Source organism: Brassica napus, chromosome C1 (genome assembly GCF_020379485.1).
Source record: "Brassica napus cultivar Da-Ae chromosome C1, Da-Ae, whole genome shotgun sequence".
Lineage (NCBI taxonomy): Eukaryota > Viridiplantae > Streptophyta > Magnoliopsida > Brassicales > Brassicaceae > Brassica > Brassica napus.
The window spans coordinates 35,882,408-35,904,849 of record NC_063444.1 but is presented as its reverse complement, the minus strand read 5'-3'; the positions used below and the strand labels follow the sequence as shown (position 1 = coordinate 35,904,849).

The following is a 22,442-nucleotide window of genomic DNA, read 5'->3' as shown; positions in this document are numbered from 1 at the left end:
CTTTAGTTTAGTTGTTTGTAGAAACCGGACCACCAAGAATGAACCTCGAGCTTAGACACGATCGGGACGCGAGCTGGCTGACACGCGAGCTGGACAAGAGCTGTCTTGGACGCGAGATGGAATGGAGTCGCGAACGGATTAGGGTTCGTCGGTATCGTCGGGTTCGGATTAGGGTTCCAAAGCAAATCGGTGCGCACTGTATCTGTGCGTGAGGGCGCGTCGGTGGTCAGATCGACAAGCGGTTTACACTAACTGGTTCGTCTCGGCCAGGGCTTCGATTTGATATTTTCATCGTTTTCTGGGTCTTCACGGTTTGGGAGAATGGCCTCTTCGTAGTTCCGAGGCAGATTCCTTTTCATTTAAGGTTTTAGGGTTTTAGCGATTTGGTTTTAGGCTCAAGGTGTTAGAGGCTATCGTGCTGATAACGTGTCGTAAACTTAAGGATTTAGAACTGTAAGTTTCTGTATATTATTAATCATAAAGTGTTCCCTTTATATATGGGATTACAAGATAGATAACAGGAAATATTACAAATCAGAAACATAAAGGAAAAGGGAAATCCTAATCATACAAGGAAAAAAAAATTGAGTTTCTTTTTCTCCTAAACCATGTAGCCGTCTCTCTCTAAGTCTCCATGTAGCCGTCTCTCTCTAAGTCTCGCGGCCGCCGCCTCTCTCTCTAGGGTTGGGCTGTCTCTCTCTCTAAGTGTATGGGTCGGTTATGAACTGGGCCGGTTATGGACATCCATTAATTGATTTATAACATTTGAGACATTCCAATGATTTATATATCTCATCTTGGCGTAGTGGCTTCGCCTCCTTCTGAGTTAATTTTCATGGGAAGTTATAGGGCTTTTTGTAAAATTGACTCAAAACTCAAAGTCAAACCTAAAACTAATCCATGCTTTTTTGGATTTTTCTTTTGTCCTATTCACCCCACAAGTTCATATAATTCACGAAAATGCCATCAAATTTTTTTTTTTTCCGAAAATGAAATTTTTACACTCTCACCCTCATCATCTTCAAGTAATTACAAGATTGTCATTGTCATCAATACCCCAACCACCATGAACAACCAATTTGAAGCTCTTAATGCACCTAAAATCGATTTACACTCTCTCTTTCTCACTTGTTATGAACTAAAAACAACATCTCTTTCACTTTGCCTCCATATTCATCCAAAAAAGTCAAGCTTCTGATTCAATTTTTTTTATGGTTGATAGAGCCATTCAAGCATACTATTCTTGGTGGGTTACTTTCGTTTGAGATTCTGGGTGGTTGGAGAAGACTTTGTGTGCTAAGGAAGTCATCTCACTAGTTTAAGGTATGAAATTGAAATTTTTTCCAGATCTGTTCGTGTAGAAGACTTACCCGTATGTAGTCTGGCTGTAGAAGACTTACGGGTAAGTCTTCAGGTTAAACAGACGACTTACTTTTAAGTCGTCATCTTTGTTTGTTAAAACAAAATCTAGAGAATACCCTAGACGACTTACTGATAAGTCGTCTAAGATAAATATGTTAGTTTTGCATTTGACCGAATTGTGTCAGATATTTGACTTTCCTGGACGACTTACCAGTAAGTCGTCTTCGGGAAAACAAAATTTTCAATATTTTATTAAAGCTGGACGACTTATCTGTAAGTCGTCTCAGGTTACTTTTGCAATTGGAAAATAAAACTTAAATATTTAACTTTTCCCAGACGACTTACGCGGAAGTCGTCAAGTAAGACAACTTACTTGAAAGTCGTCCAGGATAAGCAAAGTCATCCAGATTTATTTCCTAGATTATGGTCAAACCTTGCTTATCTCGGACGACTTTCTCGTACGTTGTCTGCCTGCACGACTTTCAAGTAAGTCGTCTGGGTAAAGTTAAATATTTAAGTTTCTTTTTCGAATTGCAAACTAACCTGAGAAGACTTACAAATAAGTCGTCTAGCTTTAATAAAATATTGGGGGAAGGTTCGACAGATGCTTAACTTCTTGCAATGGCTCAAGAAGATTATAACCTGGACATGAGCACAGAATATGTGCAGATAACCTACTCATTACCAGCAGAAATGATGCAGGCTCCAGACACCCCTCCTATTCATGTTATAAGTGATAGACAAGTTCGAAAATTGCTCGAGATAACCAAAACGATGGAGTACGGCTTTGTGTATCAAGCCGTAGCAAGGTGGAAACGGTTTCAGAGTTCAGGGAAGAAGATGTTGAAGCTGATGAATGTTTTGAAGATGATGATGATGATTTGGTTGAAGATGAAAATCATGATGGGGAGGAGGATGCTGGTATCTCTTTTGTTGCTGAAGCGGACGAGAATGGTGAGGATTACAGTGTTTATGGAAAGGTTGAAGATGAGGATGAGGAAGATGATGATATGTGTTTGAAAATATCAAAAAGATTGAAGGAGCAAGATCGAATGGTAATAGTATCTATGTCAACCAGAGTTTTGTTAGCAAGGATGCACTGCTTTCAGAGCTGCGGTTGACAGCAGTGAGGTTTAGGTTCTCCTTCAGAATATACAAGTCAACGAAAACTCTCCTTGTGACAACATGTCCGGTTAGTGGTTGTCAATGGAAGGTCAGAGCGAGTGTGAAACATGGGACAAAAACGTTTTAGGTAACAAAGTATGTGGAAAAACATACATGCTCAGTGGGAGACCGACTTGCTCAGCGTAGACACTGTACTCCGAAGTATGTTGGTAGGCTTTTCATTGATCGTGTTGGAATCATTGATTGGTTGAATCCGCAGCATATCACTGATGCAATGAAGAACATGTTTGGCATGACGCTTGATTACACCACTTCATACAGAGCACTTTTATATGCACAAACATTGGTGAGAGGATCAGCAGAAGATGGGTATTCGCGTCTGCCATCATATCTCGAGCAAATCTCCTTAGCAAATCTCGATTCTATCACGGCTATAGAACTTGATTCTATCAATAGATTTAAGTATCTATTTCTCTCTTTTGGAGCTTCTATCAAAAGTTTTAAGTATCAGAGAAGGGTCATTGTGGTGGATGGGACTCACCTAAGTGGGAAGTATGGAGGTGTTATGTTAGTTGCAGCCGCACAAGATGGGAATTTTCAGATATTTCCATTGACTTTTGAGATCGTAGATGCTGAAGATGAACCTTCTTGGGAATGGTTTTTCACAAAATTTGCTAGTTGTGTATCTGATGAGCAGCCTCTGGTGATAGTCTCCGACCGGCACGCAGCCATTAAAAGTGCGTGTGATAAGGTGTTTCCTTCGGCAACCCGAGGAATATGTTATTATCACCTTCAAGAGAACATTGTCAAAAAGTATAAAGGGAAACATCTCTTGTACTTGGTGAAAGGTGCTGCTTATGCTCATACGGTTTCAGATTTTGACCGGTACATGGCTGAGATACGGAGTGCAAACCTGGACCTTGCAACGTATTTGGAGAATGCCGACGTCAGCCTATGGTCAAGGGTTTATTGTCAGGGGGACAAGTACAACATAAAGACAAGCAACATCGCTGAATCTATTAATTCCGCTCTGAAGCGAGCTAGAGGATTTCCGGTTCAGTTTCTGTTGGAGTTCATAAGGGAGAAGCTAGGAAAGTGGTTTTGGAAAAGGAGAGAAGATTCTTTGAGTCTCCCAACTCAACATAGTCGAGGTGTTGAATACTTGCTTGCTGTTCGATCAGAGATAGCGGATACGATGACGGTACAACCAATTGATGGATGGCGATTCTTTTTGAAAGGTGGCAAAATGGACTGTGTGGTTGATTTGAAACATGGAAAGTGTGATTGTGGTGTCTATGTAGTGGAGAAAATACCTTGCTCTCATGCTATAGCTGCTGGAACATCTTCTGGTTTGCATATCTCCACACTTGTATGTCCAGTGTACTCAAAAGATTTTCTGTTTGCAGGATACTCAGAGAATATATATATCCTTGTGTTGGAAAACAAGTTGAGGAACGCACATGCTTTCCTCCGGATGTAAAGCGTGGTCCGGGAAGACAGAAAAAATCAAGATGGCAATCTTGGTTGGAGCTATCCAGGATGAGAGGACGCAAACCCCGGAAGCAACACATGGTTTATAGATGCTCAAAATGCAAGGAAACTGGCCATACTAAACCACAATGTAAGTCGTCCAGTGTTTATTCTTCCAGAAGACCTTCAATTAAGTCGTCCAGAAGGTCATCCAGTTAGTCGTCCAGGGTTTTTTCTTCCAGAAGACCTTCAAGTAAGTCATCCAGTGTTTAGTATTCCAGAAGACCTTCAATTAAGTCGTCCAGAAGGTCGTCCAGTTAGTCGTCCAGGGTTTTTTCTTCCAGAAGACCTTTAAATTAGTCGTCCAGTGTTTAGTCTTCCAGAAGACCTTCAATTAAGTCGTCCAGAAGGTCGTCCAGGTAGTCGTCCAGGGTTTTTTCTTCTAGAAAACCTTCAAGTTAGTCGTCCAGTGTTTAGTCTTCCAGAAGACCTTCAATTAAGTCGTCCAGAAGGTCGTCCAGTTAGTCGTCCAGGTTTTCTTCTTCCAGAAGATCTTCAAGTTAGTCGTCCAGTGTTTAGTCTTCTAGAAGACCTTCAATTATGTCGCCCAGAAGGTCATCCAGTTAGTCGTCCAATGTTTAGTCTATGTATTAAAAATTTGTGTTATGAACTTATCTGTGTCAACTTCTTTGTCAAATTGCACTACCAAAAAAATTTGAGATGGTCTTGCCCTTTATATTATCCGAAATATAGGTACAAAAGGTCACTACTCAGAAGACTTTACATACTACTTATAGTTAAGTCGTCCAACATTCCAGATGACTTAACTGTAAGTCTTCTGCGCAGAATATAGTTACAAAATAGGGATCAAGTTCAAATACACACATCAGCCTAATCTATCATACAAAATAATCTAACGTAACCTATTTATCACCCCTCATACGCACCCAGGTTGGCATCATTGTCCTTGTTTTCGAACTCATGCGCATCAGGAAGCTCTTGAAATATATCCACCGCCATCTTATCCCTCATAGTCTTCCCATTGGCCTTAGCAAAGTCTTTTTTACTAAAATGTATCCCAAGAGCATGACATTCAATGTACTTTAGAGTGTACACGCCACAATCACCAGTTCGGGCCGGAAGTATATTGGTCGGTCTCTCATATGTGAATGGCTCCAGGCTGTATTGGGCACGTTGTTCGTCTGAGGAAGCGCACTCAACAAGAAGATAAGGGACCATGTAGAGAAAAGGCTTCATTACCACATCGAGTTCTTTTGGGGAGATACTGGAACAAATGCTGTCAAAGACGACTGACTATGTGCCTCTTAGGGATCGATATCCACATAGCAATCCAATGAGTGTCGGCGTAGTTCACTGGCGCATAGATATCATTAATATCCGTCTCTCAAACCTTGTTCGATTGGCAAAATGATGGTATAGTGCCTGCATAATAATTCCATGCCCCACCAGGGAGTCTTCTTCCTAAATCGTTCTGATCGGGCTCCGAGTCCTTAAAATCCTTGAAGTTGAATCTCCATTGCTGAGCAAAGAGATGATCAAGGAAGCACATTCTCTCGCTCCTGAAATATTGTGGGTTAGCGTCATACCTCTTCCTCAGCACATTAATCCAAGCATCAATATGCTGCATATAAAATAGGGTACAAGTCAGAAGATATCAGATGACTTACTGGTAAGTCTTCTACGTAGTCGAATTACCAGACGACTTACAAGTAATTCGTAGACAAATTAAGTCGTCTGGTAAGTCGTCTACAAAGAAGACTTATCAGTAAGTCATCTAAGTAATAGCAGAAGACTTACACAGTCCTCCAGCCACTCTAAGGAGGTTCAGAGGATTTGATACCACCAAGTTCTACTTTTACGTGGTTTTTTATCGAGAGGTGTTCTATAATGACTGCAAACACAAAATGTTGAAAAGCAATCAGTTTTTGTAGACTAAAGCAAGATATTATGGGAAAAACAAGCTATTATGGGAAAAGCAAACACTTACGGACAAGTTTTCAACCAATCAGCGAGCTCCTTCAACTTCTTCTTGTCAATTGGTGCAAAAAGATTATAGCCTGGATAAAGCTTTTGTTTGGAATGATCACTCTTGCTGTGATGTTTGCCGTATAAGGAGATTGCTATGAGGCAGCAAGTTTCCTTGTTTGATCACTCTTTGCACGACAAAGTGCCAAAGCAGCATCCCTCTTTTCCTGATATCTAGCATCCTCCTTCTGTAAATCCAAAATAGTGGGTTGATTTTTGTCCAATAGAACAAGGCTCGGTTCTGGAGCTTTATCTTTCGAGGAACTAGCATCTGCAGGCACAGTTGCGGGCACATCTGGACCTTTATCCTCCGCCAAGCTCTTCTTTCCCGCGTTCTTCCCATTAACACTTTCACTCTGCAATATACAAGATGGGTTTATAAAATAATAACCAAAGATCCATTTCAAACAATAATAACCAATGAGTGTCTTCAAACATGAAACAAAATACAAATATAAAATCCATACACTATAAACAAAGCACACATATTATGACATACAAGAAACAAAGCAAATGCAACTTTTCAGTTCTTATTCTTAAGACTTTGTCTAGTCAATTTCTTGTTGGGAGAGGATTCGTTACTAACCCCGGGTTCGAGCGTCGGTTTAGGTGGAGAGGTAGTGTTTTCAGATGATGTCCCTTTCCGTTTTGTGGTGATACCAACCTTCTTCTCCACAGCTTCCACCCTTTCCGACAGATACTTGATCTCCTTAAGGCACGTCCCAAACCCTTCCCTCATGGCATCAGCTATGTCCTTGAACTTGGTTTTAATATCCTCTTTGGTCAACCCACCAACAGTCGTAGTCACCTCTTCACTAGCCACTGCAGCTGCCTCTTCACTAGCTTCTGCAGGTGCCTATTTACGAGCTTTCTTCCGAGGTCTTGGACTGTCTTCCTTCACTACCTTTTTCTTCGCTGGACTCACAACCGCCAGCTTTGTATTGACCCAAGTACCGGTGACTTCCCAGCAATCCATGGTCCACTTCCACGGTTTCTTCACAAACATGAGTTTAATTATGTTCTCCGCGGGCGTGTCCTCAACATCAAACTCCCATTTTGGAAACATTTGACCAATGTCCTTCTGAACAAAGTTGATCACCCTAGTCTGCAGTAAATAGAAGATATGAACTTAGATATTTAACGGATTAAGAAAGATGGAAAAAAAGACTTCGGAGACGACTTATAATTAAGTTGTCTGGAAAGTCTTCCAGTTGGACGACTTAGTAGACGATTTATAATTAAGTCGTCTGGAAGACTTAGTAGAAGACTTATAATTAAGTAGTCTGGATAGTCTTCCCAGACGACTTAATTATAAGTCTTCTGTGAAGTCGTCCAGATTGAAGTAAATACCTGACTGAGGATAGCCTCTTTAAATTGTCTGCGTCCTTTGCGACCCTTGTAAGCTTGTTTTGTGTAGTTCGTGGGTGTTTGTTGGACAAACTTTGGCACGGATTTATAAAATCTTACTTTCTTTTTATGATTAGGACATCTCTAACAAACTCCCTTATAGAACATTTTCAAAATAAGGGGACGATGATGTGTTACTCCAACAGTGACCCACAAAATTTTTTTTAATTATTAATTTACATGTTAGTCTTTAGTATTATTAATAATTAACTATAACCACTAAACATTTTAAACCCAATAAAACATACTATTTGAAATATATTAAAATAAAGTATTTTTTGAAAAATATAATAATATAGTTTAATATAACTATAAATAGTACAAAATTATTAATAAAATAGTTTTTAAAAATATAACGATAAATACTAAAATATGATATTTTAAAATTTATTCATGCGATTGTGAAACATACTAGTTGTAAAATGAAAATTAAATATTGTTATAAGGGGTGAATAGTGTATCCTCAAATCTGAGGATGTACTATTCACCCTCTTAAAATTTGAAGAGATAAAAGGTTATTAGAGTACAAAACACCAAAACCCTCGAAAAATGAGGAGACAAGGGGTTGTTGGAGACTCTTATTCGTATACTCAACAATATTAGTATTTTGAGTATGGAATGACACGTCTTTGTCATGTTTCAATGATTCATTCTGAAGCCGTATACTCATGTTTGCCAATATCAAGGTATTTTGCTTGTAATCAATTTTTATATGGAGAAGACACAGTCATGTGTTTAACTTCGACTGAATCGTATCCTCAAACAACGTTCATATTTCTCGAGTTCATTTTGGGTTTGGGTAAAACTAATAATTGTTCCATGGTAGGGTTCCTAACTAGATCGCTTCTGGGAGTCGTACATCTTCAAAATTAACAGATCAACCCGTGGACAGAATCTATACGAAAAAAGTAACATTGTTCTCCTGGAAGTTTCACAGGATAACTATGAATAGGCTGAGAATAAGAGTAAGACATGATGGAACTCTGATGAGTATGTTATATAGTCGAGGTAACAAACAAATTGTGACTTTTTATTTAACAGAGTAGAAGACTTGGCTGTATAGTTCCAAACGACTTGATGAAACATGGATCGGTGGTGATTGATAACCAAGGCTTCTACACGCAATCGAGAATGTTTATCTTTTAATAGTATAGATAATTATTAATCATAGTTCATGATATATACATCATGTAGATTATTCAATGTTGAAGACTATAATTGGCCGACATTACTAAAGTGTCTGTAAGATTGATAATAAGTATTATTCATGGTCCATGGTATATATCACCAATGTAGTAATGTAAAATAGATAACTTATAATCAATCAACAATAATAGTTTTATAAACATTGAACATAAGTATTACTAATGTTTCATGGTGTATATATATCAAATACCTATGAAATGTTCGTTTTATGGAGTAACTTTATAATTAAATACTATTCAGATTCATGTTCAAGTGAGTATCTCACTATTTCTTAGTGTTATAATCAGTATATTTTTAAAATACCACCGTGTCTAGAACAAATTTTGTATATTGCAAGTATAATAAAAAAAATTTGCTTCGTTATAACTTCCGTATGATTGTAGGAGAAAATATAGGGTATGAAGCATTGACTGATATTGCATAGTTAGATTAATTTATTATATGGCCAAATAGTTTTTTTTTTCGAAAACATCATTTAGAATCTACGAAGAACCTCCAACCGGTCCAACAAGCCAAACCGGTGGGAGTGAATCGACATAAATCAACCGGTCCTCGCACCATGTGCAAGCTAGTCCGCCAAAAGTGTTTTGTGCTCTATAAATATGTCTGATCCGGAAGTTAGAAACGAAAATCTTACTGCGGTTGAATTTTTCCATGTGTGTAGAGAAAGCAGGCTATTCTTCAGATGTCGACACCATCTTTACCAGTTGAGAACAATCCACCGCAAAAACTACATCAGAAAATTGGATGGTCTTCATGCACTCCATTGCCCAAATTAGTGCTTCACACTCAACATTCAAAGGTGACAAACTCCTACGAAGATTCATTGCTCCCATCATAACATATGTCGAACCACTCTTTCTACAGAACCACCCTTGTCCTATAAATATGTCTTCTTCTTTCCAAGCCCCATCAATATAACAAACTCTGGTATCTTCCAGTGCTAGACAAACATGTTATAAACTCCCACTATAGGAATTCTCTGAAGGACGGTTCACAGATAACTGAGCCTCCATCCATATCTTACTTTCCACATCAGCCGACCGTAATTAATAAATAGTTAATAAGTAGGTGCAACAACTTTTTAAAGTAGATTTTTTAGGATAATTATTTTAATAGTATAGACTAGATTTTGATCCACGCTTTAAAACCGCATGATTAATTTTTATTCAAAATTTTATTTACTGAAAATTCGAAATTTTATACATATGTATTTTATAAAAAAATGTTTTTAAAGTATAGATAATTAAATTAAATTTACATCGATATAATTTTATGAAAATAAGATAATACATTTACAAGACCCTATAGATATTTTCCTGCCCGTCTTATTTACTTAATTTAGTTTTAGTTTTATAATAATTTAGTTTCAGTTTTATAATAATTTAAAACTACGTGAATCACTTGTGCCTATGCGGGCATAAACTTTTTTTATAATAAAACAAAATGTAATAATTAGTTTTAGTTGTATTTGTTTTTGTATTTTCAAATTATTTTAATTAAATTTTCATTTCTAAATTATTTAGTTGCAGTTTTATAATTTTATGTGCAATATATTCAACTTGGCCATAATATTTATGTCTAAACTTTAGTGTAAAAATTGATCTTAAATTTTTTAATTATTTTGGATTCAAAATCTTAACATTTTTTCTCGAACTTCTTAACCAAGTCATTACTTTTAGTTGTTACAGTTCCTCTTCTTCAATTTTGATTTTTATAATCGTAGGATTAGTAGTAGTTGAAAGATATGAGTTTTAAAAATTATCTCATCATCAATCAAAACCAGCTTTATAGAAACAACTTCTTTAAGATATTTTTTCTAAAAACATCATAATGTTAATTTTGATTTTAGATGCATATATCTAAAGAAGAACGATTTTTTTGGAAGAAAGTCATAGAAATTGTTTTCCTACCAAAGAAAAATACATTTTTTTATGAATAAGAAAGATTTTATGTGAATGATGAATGATTGACTGATATTTTATATTGTTGTGGATAGTTTAATAGTTTAAATATATGAGAATCCGATTCATATTATGATTTTGAAGCATTTAAATAGTATTAGGATTAAGATTTTATGATATAAAAAAATTGCATAAATTGTGTGGATATTTTTGTAGAAATAAAAAAATTTATAATTATCAAAAGGTAGACTCACATATTTTCTTTTTTATTAAGAAAGAATATATTTGAAATATATTAAAATTTTGCATTTTAATAGTAAAAATATTGCCTTTTCCAATACAAATATGGTTTTATTAATAAAAACGAAAATATTTCTAGATATTGTCTTTTATATGAAATTCTTTTTTGATAACAATTTAGTTATAAAAAGGAATGTATTAATAAAAAAACATAAAAATAAAATATTAATAACGAAAATGGCAATTATATAATAAACTTAATTCATATATATATATATATATATATATATTAAAATAAAATTTTAAATAATAGTATAGATAAATTTACTGAATTATAATGATTTACCCACGTTTTGGCCTTTTTTGCTGCATCAGATGGAATCGTTTTCGAGAATTTAGCTGCTAGATTCTTGAACGATGTCCAAGTTCCTGAGGTAAGAGTTGTCACATATGTTGCTTAGGGCATGATGACATATCTTGAAACCTGAACCTTCTGTTTGATTTTGAGACAGTTGATTATATGGATTTTTCAGGCCCGTGCTTTCTACGGGTTTCAAATTGCCATGGAGAACATTCATTCGGGCATGGTTTTGTATGCAGAGAAGTATGGACTTGGACAATCTCAAATGTTTTCAGTTTTGATTTCACTGCAAAGCCTCAAGATATCATTAAGGAAAAGGATGAAAACAAGCCTAGCTAAAATAGATAATGTTTACATAGAGATGCCAACACTGTTACGTTCTGTTTCAAGTCATATGGTAAAGAACAAAGGCCTAAGTTAGGTCATGGTGAAATGAACATAAACATCTGAGGACCAAACCATAAGACATGTAACGAGTACCCAAGAGGAGCTTTGTTGTTGTCATAAATAGGAGCTTGGTTGTTGTCAACAAAGCTTTTTTTGTTGCCAACTTCTGGAGACATTTATAAAGGATTTACAGGAGAAGGATAGATTGTTCAATGCTATTGAGACCATCCCCTGCATTTCCAACAAGGCAAAATGGTGTCTAGATTGGATTCAAAGGTTTCAGACATGGTGCTGAGTTAAGTGCTTAGATTTTAAGAGTTGAAGAAACATCAGTCGGACAGTAATACTATTGTCTGCACTCCTATGTCTTTTGCTGTGAGGCTGTTTGCTTTTGCATGAGTCGAAGGAATCTTCTTCTAGGGAAGGTATCCTTTTCCTGTTGCTGCGTGCGCATATGTAGCTCTTAAAAGCAGACTGCGTGTATAAGCATTGCATGTCTTTGGCGGCTTCTATGCTATCATCTGGCTTAAGAAGAGAGGTCTTATGCCAGGTTTGACATTCTGATACGAGCTTATATCAAGAGATGAGGGTCGCCACTGTTACTTTGCTTGTCTCTTGTACAGGTAAGAAAGAGACTCTATGGTAACAGAGGACCACTTTGGATTTTATTATCCATTAACTCCTTATTATACTTCTTTGCAGTTTGCTGCAGAAGCAGCTTCCTGTAGAGAAAGTTTATCAGATTGTTCATGAGGCAGTAGAAATTGAGACAGAGTTTGTCTGCAAGGCCCTTCCATGTGATTTTAATTGGAATGAACTCAAACCTTATGAGCCAGTACATACAATTTGTTGCAGACCGTTTTCTGGTAAAAGGAAATAAATGTTGTTCCTTTTGTTTATGGCATTTTGAAACATGAACTTCAAGCTCATAGATTTGTCTTGTTTTTTTTTTTGCTGTAGGTTACGTTGGGATGTGATAGGAGATACAAAGCAGAAAATCCATTTGACTGGATGGAGTTCATATCTCTCCAGTAAGTAATTGATTTATCTCAATGAAAGACACATAGACCTGATCAAGAGCAGCGTTCTCTTCATCGGTGAAGTGAGACTTTGGTACTTTTATGCTCGTCCTCGGAAAAACCGAATGTAACATTGACTTTAAACTGTCCCAAAAAAAAAAAAAAATTTTTGAAGAAAATTACAAACATAGGCTCCTAAAACAATATTTTTAGGCACCAAAGTATATGCAAACAAAAATATTTTAGTTGAAATCTTTAATAAGTCGTCTATAGCCTCTTAAATCTGGAAGACAAAACTTCTTTGACAAGAGAAAGGGAGAGTATCAAAAGGCATCGGTTATGTCAAGCCTCCAAGACGGGTATAAGAATTGCGAATTCAAGATTGACGAGGACTTTTGAGTTAAATCCCCCATGGAATCTGGAAGGGGCACATATGATTTGTTTTAAAATGAATTACTACTCCAAAATGAGAACAGTGTGTATAGTAGACTAATAGTAGAAGAAGAAGAGGAAAGAAACATACTTTAAATCACATTAGTGTCAGTTAGGTTAGCAATGGATCGGATGTTATCTTCTCTTAGCATTGCTTGTGCCTTCTCTAATGTGTAATAATATTACATCTTCTTAGTTAATATTTTGTGAAGATGAGAACTTTGTTGCTCAAGTAAATTAAGTCCAGTATTTTTTACGGCATAACTATAAGCACAACGAGGAGCTTCTTGCTTTTGTCTTGTTGATTCAGAAATTAAGGGGGAAATGTTTGTCTCAAGACCAAATATACAAACGCATCTAAAAGGAAGCTCTAGGTCGGAGGCTATCATCAGTATAAAGAGAAGTTAGGACATGTATGACACAAGGATGAGAGAAAGTTAGCCTTTGAAGGTGTAAATTCTTTTATTGTTCTCACAATTAAAACATAGAGTAATATACAAAGGGTGTTTATGAGTGATCATGAGTATCTTTGTAATTATGTTTTGTCTTTCTTGTGTGATCCCATCTCCTCTTCTCTTTTCTCTTCACCCGCTCTCTTTGCTCTGTTCTTTTTCCCGATCTTTAGCTTTTACGTTTCCTGTATTTGACACAATCAAATAACTTCTTGGCTTACGGAGGTTCCAATTCTGAGAGATGACGTCATCAAAGCTTGTGAATCTTAACATATCTATTATCTATCTTATTATATAAAACTTCGTTCTTCAAAGTTGTTAATTAACATGATTGCGACATGTGTCAATTTTACATCTTATGACACTAACACAAATTTTTTTTATTATTATGTTTTTATCGTACATAAATATGTGTAAATATGAGAAATATATGTTTGTATGTATAAGACAAAATATATTAACTAAAAATAATTTTTTTATTGAAAATATATTAGTTGTATAAAATTCTTAAAAAACAAGAACAAATTATAGTTGGAATTTTCCTTTAAGAAAATTAAAGTAACTCATTTCTTATAAATAACTAACTTTTCTTTTTAATAGATAATTTTGTGTTAAAAATTATAAACTAAAAATAACTTCAAATATTTTACCCGATATGATTGTGACATTTGTACAAAAAAAAACATTGTGTATGTATTAATAAAATTCTATCATTATGTGAAAATAATTTTTTTTCCTAAAATCCTAAATAAAAGAAATTTGAAAAATAACTTTTTCCTCTTTTAATCTTAACCAAATAAGATTTTTTTCCTTTTAAATCCTGACCAAATAGAATTGTAAAGTTAATTTTTACTTTTTAAATTTAATGATAAATATGATACTGAAATATCTAATTAAAATATTAGTAATATTTAGAAAACGAATTTTGAAAATAATATGATACTGAAAATATTTAATTTAAAATATTAGTGATATTGAGAAAACGAATTTTGAAAATAGCAACTTTTAAAAATAGTTAATATTTGCTGGAAATAATTATTTGATAGTATTTTTATTTTCTAAATCCTAGAAAAAAATAATTATAAAAGATTATGTAGTTTTAATTTTCTTTTCTAACACCCTAAAACTGTAAAAAATATATTTGATAGTTCTTTTCCTTTAAAAAGAAACTTCTAAACAAAAGAGATTTGTATCATATTTTTTAATTCCTAACCAAAAGAGAATTGTAAGAAGTTATTTGATAGTATAGAAAATTTGATAATGAACATAATACTAAAAATTATATAATTAAAAATGAAGTGTAAAAATAGTATTGATATGAACCGTAAAAATCATAATTTAAAATTATTTAATAATAACTAGAAATAATTATTTGATAGCAATAAGATTTTTCTGAAATTCAAAACATAAGATAATTGTAAAAGTTTATATGATAATACTTTTCCTTTTCTAAAATCCTAAACAAAAATATAAAAAAGTATTTGATAGTTTTTCTTTTTTTAATTTTAAATAAAAACAAGATTTAGAAAAAAAAAATTCCTTTTAAAAAAAGCCTAACAAAAGTAAACATACATACTTAGTAGTATTTAAAAAAAAAAGATTTTGATAACGAGTATGATGTTAAAGCTATTAAATTTAAAATAAAAAATCAAAACTTAGGATGTTGTCGTGATTGGTATTTATGTGTTTGGTTATACGAAAATCAAACACATGTTTGATATGAATTAGTTTATAATTCATTTAAATTAAAATGTTATTATGAAAATATATCATTAATAAATAATGAATCAAGAAAATTATTTAACATCAGATAAGTTTAATAAAACATTAAATTAGTACATAAGAAAGTGTATAATGTTGTCATTGCTTCTTGGCCTTATTTAACTTCTAAATTCCTTTTTATTTCATTATAATTATTATTTTGGGTTGGATCCGGTTTAAATTTTTACGTTTGGATGTTTTTTCTAGCTCTAACAAATATTAACTGAAACTTATGTGTATAAACGAGTTCTTAACTATAAAATAAATTTCACATAACATATGAAAAAACAATTTAAAAAAAAATAATAATTTTTTTAATATTTTTTATTAAATTAAAATATCAAATAAAGTCCGTTGCAACGCACGGGTCCAAATCTAGTCTATATATAAAAAAGGGTTTCAATCACTCCCAGCTATGCCACATGGGATGCCAGCACAACAATTCCCTCTCTCCACGTTTGACACGTGTCCCATCTAATACTAAACTCTGTGTTTCATTTAAGTGTCCTAATAGTTACGAGTTTTGTTTTGATTTGTTTCTGAACGGGCTTTACTTGGCCTTCATTTAAAAATGAGAATATAGATTAGCAAGGCCCATAGTGAGATACAACATAGAGGCGGCTTACGGAATTAGGGGTTCCATTATCTTCTTCGATCTGCTCGGACCATAACCAGCAAAAGAGATATACTATGCCGTCTCAGCCGAATCATCTCGAAGAGATTTTATGTCGTGTTGCAATTTCGTCTTTTGGTCTTCATTGATTGAATCCTCAGAGATGGTACGTTTTGTCTGGATTTAACGCTTTTATGAATCTTCCCTAACTCCATCGAGAACGACGTCCTCATTCAATGAATATCCTGCCAGAGGCGGTATATCTCAGCTTATAAATATGTAATATTTCAACCTTTGAACATCTCTCATTTCGTGATAATCCCCAAAACTTATTTTCAGTTATATGGCTAATCCATCTGTTCTTCTTCGTGATCTAAAGGTGGCCACCGTTCTCCTATCGTCGAAGTGAGGCTTCTGAGATTTTGGGAAGCTAGAACCTTCAAACGTGGTGGGGAGTTGATGGGGTGGATATGCCTCTCCTTATGCCAAGGTTTTCTGATCTTAAATCTCTTTCTTTCTTTTTTTTTTTGAAGTTTTAGTTTTCCCGATAGTAAATCTCAAGTTTTTTTTCTAAGTTTTCCGGCCTTGACATTCATAAACTTTGAACTGTTTACGTTAGATATATGCAGGTTTCTTGATCTTATATCTTTTGTTTTTAATAGTTTTACGGCCTCCACATTCATAAATTTTAAACTCATACATTTGAAACTATTGCTTAATTAAATCATGAAAAATGATATACGTAGGTTTTCCGATCTTTGACAATTTCACGTTCAGTTTCCTTAAAGTCGGTGCATCTGAAGCTATATATATAGGTGAGTTTCCATCCGTCAAAATCATCACTTTCTTACTCACAATCATATCAAGCAAATAAATTTTTCAGAGTAAAAATCGGTTGCTGTAGCACCACAATTGAAGTTCGTTTGCTTATAGATGTCTGACTGTTGGCAGGCTAAATCTCAGAAACATGGAGGCAGAGCAGGGGGCAGAGGAACTGAAAAGTCTCAATCATAATAGGGTAAGAGTTCTTAGAGAAGGATACATGTTTTTACCATTGCTGCATTAAGCATGTTTTGCTTTCTCTCGCAAATTTTGTTTTTTTTTTGACTTTTGGACATTTTGCTATATCTCTCTCAGGTTGAACTTGAGAGGTTACGCCGAGCGGATGGTCAATAGGGAGAAGTTAGAAGTAAGTTAAATACTTACCCTTTGATTTTCTTTTATTGAAACAAAAAACAAATGGGCACTTGACTTTTACTGGTATATACTTGTAGCGAGAGTTGGCTATTTCCTCCCATGAGATACTTGCTGCCAGAAGGGTTCACGCTGCACGTTTAGTACTGGTCCGTGATACATTTCTCCTCTCGAAGTTTTGTCCGACTCAGCGACAACGTCAACAAAAGATTATCGAGATAGTAATATATCCGGCAGGGAAGCAATGCAGAGCTCAGATGATATCACCATCAACAGCACAGCCTCTGTTAAGCGTCTGAGGTAAAGGTCCCATTGTTGTGAGGAAAACTTATTGTTCTCTCCTCGATCCATCCCTTGAAGAACACACAGCTTCCTCTCTGTGTGTTTCCTCTTCCAAACTTTTTTTTATCATACTTTAAATTTTTATCTTTCAACAGGTTCAAATATGTTGATACGAAACTGAGGTGAACTCAGGGCAAATATAGAAAGCAGATGTGGAAAAATCAAAGAAATGACTTTTTATAAAATGATCAGATTGTTGCAGTGTAACAGCGTTTTCCTACTGTAAAACATTGCAGTATCACATTCACTGTTTATCATTTTCTATTACTCCTCAAGCTTTTTTTTTTTGCCATTGAAAAACTATTTACTTAGTAAACTCAAAGTATGCTTCTAAATTTTTATGTCTTTTAAGGACGACTGGTTTTTCCGCTATTTTTGAGTCTAAATCAGAAAAACCTCCGAGCAGACCTGTATAACAATGTATGTGACGCCGTTGAAACTGGCGATGCGGATGCTACACAAGTTGGTAAGAAGATCATCCTCCCTTCGTCCTTCACTGCTGGACCCCGGTACATGTCTGAAAAGTATTAGGACGCAATGGCTATATGCCGTTGGTATGGGAATCCTCATCTCTTTATCACTGTCACTGCTAATCCTAATTGGGTGGAACTCAGTAACCATCTTGATGCGTATGGAGGTGATTCCGCTAATAGCCGACCTGACCTAGAATGTCGGATCTTCAAAATCAAGCTTGATGAGATGATGGCAGATTTCAAAAAGGGAGAGTTCTTCCCTACGCTGGACGCAGGTAAAAAAACTATAAATAGACTTACAAACGCAACTTTTGTGGTTGGTAGCGGTTGTCGGCGGTTTGCAACAATCATTCAAATCGCTTTAAACCGTTTCAAACCGTTCCGAATTTCATAAATTCAAAAGCTGGCTCCAGAGTTTTCCGCTACCAACCGCTTGAAATTCTCGAGAGTTTTGGTTTTTATTAAATATCTAATGTTTATAATATTTATATGCTAAAATATACATACGAAATATATAATTAAGATTAAAAATTAAACAAAAATCCCGGGCTATCCTAGTCTATTATATAATAGTGTTTGCCTTTTTTCGAAGGGGTCTGCGTCAGATGCCAAATCACAAATTCGAAGCTTCAGTAGTAGACACGTGTCCCTCTCCTCTAAATACTCTGCGTTTCATTAAGTAACCAACGACATTTATTGGGTTTAGTTGAGTTTTGGTCTTCACGCTTTACTCAAGTGACCGAGCCCAATATTGAGTAACCTTTATCTCCTCTACCGCGTCTGATCGAAATTTAGGGTTCGTCTATTGGTGGATTCGATTAGGCCGGTTGAGATTCTTCTTCATTAGTCGAAATGCTTCCGTTTCATCCCATTTAACCTCTTCTTAACTCGAACAATCACTATATAGCCATCAATGTGAAGTTCCGTCTTGCGAGGCGGTGTATCTGCCCGTATAAAAAGGTCAGGTTTCCTCCTCTGAAAACCATCTCCTCAATCCCTCAAAACTAACCATTAAACTTATTTTCTGAGAACTGGCTAGAGCATCAATTTTCCTTTTTGATTTGAAGACCGAATCGACGATGCTCCTCCACCGTTGAATTGCGGTTGATCCGTTTCTGGGAGGCAAGGAACGTCTTGAGGCGGTGGCAAACTCAGGCGAGTGGATAAGCTCATACTGGATTCACAGGTTGTTATGTATTATAGCTTGCGTTCATAATTTTAATTTTTGCCTTATTAAGTTTTTCTGTTCAGATATTTGTTTGACGTTTTCTAAATGAGGAATATTTAGTCTGTGCGTTGATTGTTCTGTCATATTTTTTAATGTTTCTGTCATGTTGAATCCTTATTACCAAGTTTACTGTTTAGATTTTTGTTTGACATATGTTGAATAAGACAATTTAAAACCGTTTGTTGATTGTTCTGTATGTTCATGAGGGTTTCAGGCAACCATTGCTGCGACTTGCTTGCTTGGAAAGCCTGCAATGATAATCATGACATACCAGAAGATGTAGATATATCGTTGTAAATCGAACCTTCAACTTGATCACTTCTTGACGGTTGTAACAACTATAAACGCAAGACGGGTCAAAGCAGAGAATATATGCACACTCATCATGAAGTACGCAGAGAACCGGTTGCCACTAATCGAAGATGATTTGGAAATAATACGAGGTTACACCGTTACAGGTCAAGAAACATTGAGTTGCAGTTCAATGTTGAACGAGAGAGAACAGAGGAAAGAAGTTTAGAATGTTAAGAACAAAAGCTTAGTAACATGTGCTTCATACACAACCTGGAACAGTACCATGCCAGTTTCTGTTGAGGTCACTGACTCAACTTTATATATGTAGAAATGATCAATTTTTTAATGCAAACGATGAATGTAAAGCTATGGTTACTGCAGCTAGGCTCGCATATTTCGATGGTGACTACCGGCCAAGCGCAGCAGAGGATCTTATACATATACCAAATAAGTCAATAAGAAGATGGCACAAAGAGAAAGAAGAAAGCAATGATCAAGAAAACAATTACCAAAAAGGCTCTAAAAGCTTCTGCACAGACTGATTTATCTGGGAATGCTTCCAAGGATCTGCTGCAAATGCATAAAGTAATCTTTACTTTCTATAAAGTAATTTATTATCTTTTTTGTTCGTTTGTTTTCCTTTTGCGACAACTGAGGACTTTATTGCTGTCCACTTGCAAACTTCTTGCACATATTGCTGTGCGGTGATGGTATCTTGAATCGTTGGGTATGCAGTCGGTGCAAATACTGTCAGATTTGTGATAAGTGAGAGCTCCTCCTTTCTCTTTTGCTCTTTGATTTTTATATTCTTTTTTGTTGTTGTATCGAACATGAGAATATTATTGATTAAAAAAATGTTATCCTCCCTTTCAGGTGTTATGAGGCTATACAGAGGCGTGAAGACATGAAGACATCCTGTTAATTTCAATAATACACATTCATTATAAACCGATGTCCAAATATATAGAAATTTTTTTGTAATGCTCAGGTTTAATTATTAGAATATGATATTTTTACTAATTAGAGTTACATTTTTCAAATATATTATTTTAAATATAAACAAAAGTAGGTTAAATTTATATTTTCACATGCACGACAATTCTGAAAACTCATTAAAATTTGCTAAAAATAAACTTAGTTATTATTATAAATTAGAGTTATAAACCCGCACTCAGTATAATTATATTTTTAAATATAATCCATTCGAGATTCAAAATAATCATTTGCTTTATGATCTATTAAATATAATCCTTTGGTTTATGATTCATTAGAGATTCGAAGTAACAAAATAAATTCATATATTACTATCCAATATTCATATATGTATCTCTTTCCGCAATGTAAAACATAATATCTAACTATTACAAAACATTTATATATAAAAAGGTTAATATTTTTTTTGTCAGAAGGTTAATATATTTTTATGAGATTATTAAAATATCATCATATTTATTATACTTATGTTTTTTAATGCCACTGTAAGAAAGTATTTTATTTATTAACTCCATTAAAAATATTAACAGTTAGCCATTAAACTAAATTATTTTAACAAAACAATTAAACAACCACAAAATGAAAGCTCACGGAGTTGTTATAATATATATTAGCCGACCATTTTTTTCTAATTGAAACTGTACTCACACATAAAAAACAACACCAGTATAATATAATATTCAACTTTTTTTTTTCAGATTAGATGTCGTTCTAATTTTTCACACTAATTAAGAAAAATGTTAAATGTTCAGTTTACCCCTATTTAGTTAGGGAAAAACGCCAGATAAATCCTCAACTTTCAAAATTAGGCCAATAAAAGCCTCAACTAATTAGTAAGCCTTTTAAATCCCATACTTTTGAAATTTTCCCATTTAAATCCCAAATTTACTTTGACCATGCCATTTAACGCATCTTAAAAGTCAACTGTTAAAAATATATTAACATCGTTAAACATGGATTACATCGTTTTAGCCTAATGAAACTCTCCTTAAATCCCCAATTCTCAAGCCCTAATTCCCAAAATTAAAAATTCTCTTTTTTTTTTCCCAAATCATAATTCTTCTCATCAGTGCCAAACTTATGTTTTGATAAGAGAACGAAAGTCTTTTTGATTACTTGTGTGTTCGTGAGGTTCTGAAACAGAAGCCTTTTTGGCTATTGTTTTGAATATGGGTTCGTGGTCTTTTACTGTTTGCGTTTCTGGTCATTTTTCTCTTCGTGTTGAAATATGTTAAACTGTAGTTAAACATTGCATAAGTGTTGCTAAAAAAAAACATTACAGTTTACACGCTTTTAACTCACATTCAAATTCAAAGACAATGTAGCTACATTAACTTCAGTTGTGTTGTGTTAGATCACTAGAACATAGCCGTGAGGTCCCACCTGATTGTGATGATGCTGTATATATGTTCCTCTTTTGCCTTGGCTTGAAAGCTGGTTGTGTTCTCGTTCATAATATCCAACTAAGTAAGGTTATTTGCAATTATTTTTTTAAGGAAGTTTATGTTTAGGTCAACGTAGTTCTAATATCTAACGGTGTTAATATATTTTTAACAGTTGACTTTTAAGGTATGTTAAATGGTTTGGTCAACAGAAACTTGGAATTTAAATGGGAAAGTTTTTAAAATATGGGATTTAAAAGGCTTGCTAATTAGTTGAGGCTTTTATTGGTCTAATTTTGAAAGTTGGGGATTTATTTGGCAGTTTTTCCTATTTAGTTATTTAAAATTTATTGATTCTTTTCTACTATTATGTAAGGATTAAACAAAATTAACACATATTAATTCGAAAGCATACAACCTCACTCACACCACATCTAATTTTTCATGCGGTTGAACTCCGGTAATCATTTCCTCGCACAGATCATTTTGTAAAGCAAACAACACTAACACATATTAGTTCCAAAGCAAATCTAAGACACTACCAATAAGAGCTAAAACGTATTTTCTCCATGCCCAAACATCTTAACAACCATAAACATTATTATACATTTTTTCAAATCCTAATATAAAACATATGCAAAGAAAATATACAATAATATAGACATATACATAATACGTAAATTATAACCCGCCCGTCGATCCTAGTTTACTATATAAAATGCATGTAAAGAAATAAAAAAATGCATGCAAA

At 34.5% G+C, this 22,442-nt stretch overlaps 1 long non-coding RNA gene and 1 pseudogene across 6 annotated transcripts; both read left to right on the top strand.

The window, feature by feature from the left end:
* Nucleotides 1-11,107: 11,107 nt before the first annotated feature.
* Nucleotides 11,108-13,874, top strand: LOC106373790 (annotated as a pseudogene).
* A 1,839-nt stretch (nt 13,875-15,713) lies between these two features.
* On the top strand, nt 15,714-20,358 carry LOC106388962. Of its 6 annotated transcripts, XR_007318457.1 has the most exons (11): nt 15,753-16,064; nt 16,165-16,275; nt 16,532-16,600; nt 16,737-16,803; nt 16,923-16,974; nt 17,060-18,754; nt 18,862-18,980; nt 19,237-19,617; nt 19,698-19,901; nt 20,052-20,081; nt 20,190-20,358. It is a non-coding gene; the product is annotated as an uncharacterized LOC106388962 (long non-coding RNA). The 6 variants fall into 6 exon arrangements; XR_007318453.1 differs by having other exon boundaries at nt 15,714-16,064; nt 17,060-17,279; nt 17,417-18,980; nt 19,698-20,081; XR_007318455.1 differs by having other exon boundaries at nt 19,698-20,081.
* The last annotated feature ends 2,084 nt before the right edge of the window (nt 20,359-22,442 follow it).